This window comes from Lagenorhynchus albirostris, chromosome 14 (assembly GCF_949774975.1).
Source record: "Lagenorhynchus albirostris chromosome 14, mLagAlb1.1, whole genome shotgun sequence".
Lineage (NCBI taxonomy): Eukaryota > Metazoa > Chordata > Mammalia > Artiodactyla > Delphinidae > Lagenorhynchus > Lagenorhynchus albirostris.
The window spans coordinates 55,097,102-55,104,521 of NC_083108.1; the positions used below are offsets into that span (position 1 = coordinate 55,097,102).

Genomic DNA, 7,420 nt, shown 5'->3' on the forward strand with positions numbered 1-7,420 from the left:
AAGAAACATCTCAAATAAACAACCTAACCTTACACCTAAAGCAATGAGAGAAAGAAGAACAAAAAAACCCCCAAAGTTAGCAGAAGGAAAGAAATCATAAAAATCAGATCAGATATAAATGAAAAAGAAATGAAGAAATAATAGCAATGATCAATAAATCTAAAACCTGGTTCTTTGAGAGGATAAAACTGATAAATCATTAGCCAGACTCATCAAGAAAAAAAGGGAGAAGACTCATATCAACAGAAGTAGAAATGAAAAAGAAGTAACAACTGACACTGCAGAAATACCAAGTATCATGAGAGATTACTACAAGCAATTATACGCCAATAAAATGGACAACCTGGAAGAAATGGACAAATTCTTAGAAATGCACAAGCTTTGAGACTGAACCAGGAAGAAATACAAAATATAAACAGACCAATCACAAGCACTGAAATTGAAACTGTGATTATAAATCTTCCAACAAACAAAAGCCCAGGACCAGATGGCCTCACAGGCGAATTGTATCAAAAATTTAGAAAAGAGCTAACACCTATCCTTCTTAAACTCTTCCAAAGTACAGCAGAGGGAGGAACATTTTACGAGGCCACCATCACCTTGATACCAAAACCAAACAAGATGTCACAAAAAAAGAAAACTACAAGCCAATATCACTGATGGATATAGATGCAAAATTCCTCAACAAAATACTAGTAAACAGAATCAAACAGCACAATAAAAGGATCATACACCATGATCAAATGGGGTTTATCCCAGGAATGCAAGGATTCTTCAAAATATGCAAGTCAGTCGATGTGATACACCATATTAACAAATTGAAGAATAAAAACCATATGATAATCTCAATCGATGCGGAAAAACCTTTCGATAAAATTCAACACCAATTTATGATAAAATGTCTCCAGAAAGTAGGCATAGAGGGAACTCACCTCAACATAATAAATTCCATTTATGACAAATGCACAGCCAACATCGTTCTCAATGGTGAAAAACTGAAACCATTTCCACTAAGATCAGGAAAGGAAAAGGCTGTCCACTCTCACCACTATTATTCAACATAGCTTTGGAAGTTTTACCCACAGCAATAAGAGAAGAAAAAGAAATAAAATGAATCTAAATCAGAAAAGAAGAAGTAAAACTGTCATTGTCTGTAGATGACAGGATACTATACATAGAGAATCCTAAAGATGCTACCAGAAAACTACTAGAGCTAATCAATGAATTTGGTAAAGTGGCAGGATACAAAATTAATACACAGAAATCTCTTGCATTCCTCTACACTCAGGATGAATAATCTGAAAGACAAATTAAGGAAACCCTCCCATTTACCACTGCAACCAAAAGAATAAAATACCTAGGAATAAACCTACCTAAGGAGACAAAAGACCTGTACTCAGAAAACTATAAGACACTGATGAAAGAAATTAAAGATGATACAAACAGACAGAGAGATATACCATGTTCTTGGATTGGAAGAATCAACATTGTGAAAATGAATATATTACCCAAAGCAATCTGCAGATTCAATGCAATCCCTATCAAACTACCACTGGCATTTTTCACAGAACTAGAAACAAAAAATTTCACAATTTGTATGGAAACACAAAAGACCCCAAATAGTCAAAGCAATCTTGAGAAAGAAAAATGGAGCTGGAGGGATCAGGCTCCCAGATTTCAGGCTATACTACAAAGCTACAGTAATCAAGACAGTATGGTACTGGCACAAAAACAGAAAGATAGATCAATGGAAGAGGATAGAAAGCCCAGAGATAAACCCATGCACATATGGTCACCTTATCTTTGATAAAGGAGGCAAGAATATACAATGGAGAAAAGACAGCCTCTTCAGTAAGTGGTGCTGGGAAAACTGGACAGCTACATGTAAAAGAATGAAATGAGAACACTCCCTAACACTATACACAAAAATAAACTCAAAATGGATTAAAGACTTAAATGTAAGGCCAGATGCTATCAAACTCTTAGAGGAAAACATAGGCAGAACATTCTATGACATAAATCACAGCAAGATCCTTTTTGACCCACCTCCTAGAGAAATGGAAAGAAAAACAAAAATAAACAAATGGGACCTAATGAAACTTCAAAGCTTTTGCACAGCAAAGGAAACCATAAACAAGACCAAAAGACAACCCTCAGAATGGGAGAAAATATTTGCAAATGAAGCAACTGACAAAGGATTAATTTCCAAAATATACAACCAGCAAAGGCAGATCAATATCAAAAAAAAAACAAAAACAAACATCCCAATTCAAAAATGGGTAGAAGATCTAAAGAGATATTTCTCCAAAGAAGATATCATCAAAAAATCTACAGGGCTTCCCTGGTGGCGCAGTGGTTGAGAGTCCACCTTCCGATGCCGGGGACAGGGGGTTGTGCCCCAGTCCAGGAAGAACCCACATGCCGCGGAGCAGCTGGGCCCGTGAGCCATGGCCGCTGAGCCTGTGCATCCGGAGCCTGTGCTCTGCAATGGGAGAGGCCACAACAGTGAGAGGCCCGTGTACCGCAAAAAAAAAAAAAATCTACGAACAAAAAATGCTGGAGAGGGTGTGGAGAAAAGGGAACCCTCCTGCACTGTTGGTGGTAATGTAAATTGATACAGCCACTATTGAGAACAGTATGGAGGTTCCTCAAAAAGCTTAAAATAGAACTACCATATGACCCAGCCATCCCACTACTGGGCATATACCTTGAGAAAACCATAATTCAAAAAGAGTCATGTACTACAACGTTTATTGCAGCTCTATTTACAATAGCCAGGACATGGAAGCAACTTAAGTGTCCATCAACAGATGCATGGATAAAGAAAATGTGGCACATATATGCAATGGAATAATACTCAGCAATAAAAAGAAACGAAATTGAGTTATGTGTAGCGAGGTGGATCGGCCTGGAGAGTGTGATACAGAGTGAAGTTAGTCAGAAAGAGAAAAAACAAATACCGTATGCTAACACATATATCTATGGAATCTAAAAAAAAAAAAAAATGATTCTGAAGAACCTAGGGGCAGAACAGGAATAAAGACACAGACATAGAGAATGGACCTGAGGACATGGGGAGGAGGAAGGCTAAGCTGGGATGAAGTGAGAGAGTAGCATTGACATGTATACACTACCAAATGTAAAATAGATAGCTAGTGGGAAGCAGCCACATAGAACAGGGAGATCAGCTCGGTGCTTTGTGTCCACCTAGAGGGGTGGGTTAGGGAGGGTGGGAGGGAGATGCAACAGGGAGGGGATACGTGGATATATGTATACGTATAGGTGATTCAGTTTGTTACACAGCAGAAACTAACACAACACTGTAAAGCAATTATACTCCAATAAAGATGTAAAACTAAATAAATAAGTAAAGCTTAAAATATGATGATTTGAGAAAATACAATACAATAGTGATTGGCAGTTGTAGGACATTAGTGGTAATCTACTCATTAACTATGAATATCACCATGGACACCAGTGCAGTACAAAAAATCATGAGTGGGAGAAAAAAATTATGAGAACCAAGAATAGTATCTTTACATAAAGTATGTATTTCTGAAAGATAATTATTTACTTGCAATTTTCTGAGTTTTTCTTTTGTTTCAGTCTCTGATTTTTTAAATGTCAAAGTCCCTCCTAGCAGAAGCAGGAAAAGAGCTTGATAGAAGCAACATTAACAGCTATTTGCATTCTACCGTATGATCCTTTCTTTTCATCAGTTTGCAGAAACCTCTAATGTTTACAAAACTGATTAGAAGACACACGGGCTGTCCTTTAGAATAACCAGTCTTACAAATGGTACGCTCCTTCAATGTTATATATTGTTTGTTTTAGTGCAAACACAAATACTGTAATCTTGCTTTTGAAGAAATGATATCAACCAGTCATTCAGTTCTATTGTTAAATATTTCATTTATACATTTATATTTTCATTTATTTCATAGATGAATGTTATAAAATGATAATGAAATTCTGAAATAAATGTATATAATATATGTCTAATGTCATGGTACAAGTTTGCTATTGTGTTCAGAGACACAAATGGGAAATTTGTCATGATTTTGTTCTGGGCATGATATTTACATGCAATGGAAGACAAGACCATAAAGCAGAGAAAGAAAAACTGGAAGATTGGTAGAGCAGAACACATATCAGTCAGGGTACAATCAGGCAAGAAGAACCAGTAGGTGAGGGTGTGAGTGAGTGTGTGCCCATGTGGATTTGTTTTGGGGGATTGGCTTACACAATTGTGGGGGTTTATTAAGCATCTCTGTAAGACCAGTGTCTCCTCATATAACGCTAGATCTTGAAGTTAACAAGTCAGGCAATCAAAAGGAGTATGGAGGCAAATGGGGAAGACCAAAAGCAGGATAGAATCCATACGCCTGAGCTGGAAACACACATGGATACGCTGAATCCATGTCCTGTTGGCTCTGCCCTTGGTGATGAACACAGAAGTCATTCCCTTTGTCATGAAGCTAAGACACGTAGCACAGGAGGCAGAGAGCTAAAGGAGGTTCCAAGAAAAGGTGAAGCGATGGTAGATTCAGCTACTTTTCACGCCAACAAGGTGCGTCAGCAGATCTGCAACAATGTGTTCTGAACTACGCAGTGTTGCCGCTTACTTTCTGCCTTCCAAGTAGCGCAAGGGTATCCCTTGTGGCTGAGTCTTTTCCTCAGTTGTCCCTTCCAGGTGTGGTTAAAAGTTTCTCCTCTGTATCCTCTTTATGGCCCTTTTTTTGTCTTTAAAAATTTTTTTTATTGGTGTATAGTTGATTTACAATGTTGTGCTAGTTTCAGGTATACAGCAAAGTGACTCAGTTATACATATACTACATATACCACTCTTTTTTCAATTCTTTTCCCATAAAGGTCACAACAGAGTATTGAATAGAGTTCCCTGTGCTATACAGCAGGTCCTTATTAGTTATCTATTTTATATATAGTCGTGTGTACATGTCAATCCCAATCTCCCAATTTATCCCTCCCCCACCCTTACCCCCTGGTAACCATAAGTTTGTTTTCTAATTCTGTAACTCTATTTCTATTTTGTAGATAAGTTCATTTGTACCCTTTTTTTTTAGTTTCCACATATTAGTGATATCATATTTGTCTTTCTCTGTCTGACTTACTATGACAATCTCTAGGTCCATCCATGTTACTGCAAATGGCATTATTTTGTTCTTCTCTCTGGCTGAGTAATATTCCATTGTGTATATGTACCACATCTTCTTTATCCATTCCTCTGTTCATAGTGCTTTGCAAATTAAAATAATAGTTATCATGAACTGAACATTTGCTATATGTTCAATATATCAGGCATATATGTTGTCTCATTTAATCCTCAAATACTTCTTGTGAGGTAAAGTACATTAATAACCCAATTTTTCAGAATGAAGAAACCAAGCCTTTAAAAGGGTCATAAATGTACATGAGGCTATAATGCTAAACTATTGACAGGATGGAAACGCAGATCTTCGTGTCTAGGGTCATTCTCACACTCTGAAATTCCACACCATGCCTGGCTTTATTATGCCACACATGTGAGTAAACTCTGATTATTTCTATCTATATGTGTCTGTTTTTTCCAGCACACTGGAAACTCCTTAAAGGCAAGAGAATGTCTTACTTTTTTCTCTTCTCAGGTCAATTTGTATTTCCTCTTATCATTTTATCATTCTATAGCCAGATTATTATTTTTTCATTGTAAAAACAGAATAAAAGCTAATTTTAAGGTAACTTCCGTAAATTATGATAAAATGCTTTTTTATGGCAGTAACTTTGGGGCAGATAATTATGACTATAAAAGCTTCAAGAAGATTCCAGAAGCTTAACAGATTTTTAATTGCCTAAAAACATTCATCAGTTCTTTGGAGTGATAAACTACCATCGTGCTCTTGTGCATAAAATTTCAGCACCCTCATATTTTATAATGACTGGCCCACGGCTACCAGCATAATCACTGGGAGAAGTGACTGCTGTCAGGCACCAGAGAAGTGCTAACAAGAAGGCCATTTCCCTTCACCCTGAAAACAACAGCACAAAGAAAATGGATGCTTTGGTGATGACAAGATGATAAAGAAATAAAATTAAAAGGAAATTAGGGGGCTTCTCTGGTGGCGCAGTGGTTGAGGGTCCGCCTGCCGATGCAGGGGACGCAGGTTCGTGCCCCAGTCCGGGAGGATCCCACATGCCGCGGAGCGGCTGCGCCCGTGGGCCATGGCCGCTGAGCCTGCGCGTCCGGAGCCTGTTGCTCCGCGGCGGGAGGGGCCACAACAGTGAGAGGCCCGCGTACCGCAAAAAAACAGAAAACAAACAAACAAACAAAAACGGGAAAAAAAAGGAAATTAGGAAGAGAAATATATTGAATGAGGAAAGCAACACCAAAATCAAAACAGGTCCCCATATGAGGAAAGGGATATTCATTACCAGAGAAGAATTTGCTGACAGCCTCCTGAGTGCACTAAGCCCATTAATGAAAGAGGTGTCATTGGACTAATTAGTCATAGGACTAATTTTCAAATAGAGCATTTATTAGCATTGGCTAGAGAAAATTACTGAAAATAGATAACATTAAAAAAATGGTTCTATAGGAAAGCAGAGGATTTTTAACACTGATTCTTGACTTGCACCTTTTAAAAGTATTAAATGTGTGATTCCAAATGTATTTTGAGCTCTTCTTAAAAGGCAGGCAGAACTCTGCTAGCTTCTGGGCATCCAGTGGAGAATAAGTCAAGGTCCCTCACCTCACAGAGATGACAGTGTAACAAGGACACACACAAGAATGAGGTGATCACACGTCAGGGTGAGAAGCGCAACCACAGAACAAGACACAGAAAGGGAACCAGGTCAAGTGTTAAGACTTCAGAGCAGCCTTTCCGGAGGTTATGCGACACGAAGGATGGGTAGAATTTAAAGAGAAGAGATTAAGAACAGGAAAGAATATTCAAAGCAAGAAAATAGTGTACAAAATGATAGGAAGTGAGAAAACATGGCATATTCTGGTAACAGCAGTCCGTACCAACTGAAAGTTTCCATTTTAGAAATGTACTGTGAATGGAAATCATGGTTGGCAAAGGCAAGGTCTCACTAAAAGGCCCAAATCAGGTACAATAGATGAGGGAGGAGGGGGTGTAGCTCAGTGGTAGAGCACATGCTCAGCATGCATGAGGCCCTGGGTTCAATGTCCAGCACCCCCATTTTTGATTGATTAAAAAAACAAACCAAAAAAACCCTTAAAGGCCTTGGCTGTACAGAAATTAACACATTGTTTATCAACTGTACTTCAATTAAAAAGATGAGGAAATCTATCTATGCTTTAGAAGATTTCTTCCAAAAGCAAGCATTGAACTGGAATTAAGCCTCTACTCCAGTGTTGCTTGAATATTCAGTTTATCGGGACATATTTTCACATTGTTAT

General features: G+C 38.1%; 1 non-coding gene across 1 annotated transcript; it reads left to right on the plus strand.

Moving 5' to 3' along the window:
• The first annotated feature begins 7,127 nt into the window (after positions 1 to 7,127).
• Positions 7,128 to 7,199, plus strand: TRNAA-AGC (transfer RNA alanine (anticodon AGC)). Its single transcript has one exon. It is a non-coding gene; the product is annotated as a tRNA-Ala (tRNA).
• The last annotated feature ends 221 nt before the right edge of the window (positions 7,200 to 7,420 follow it).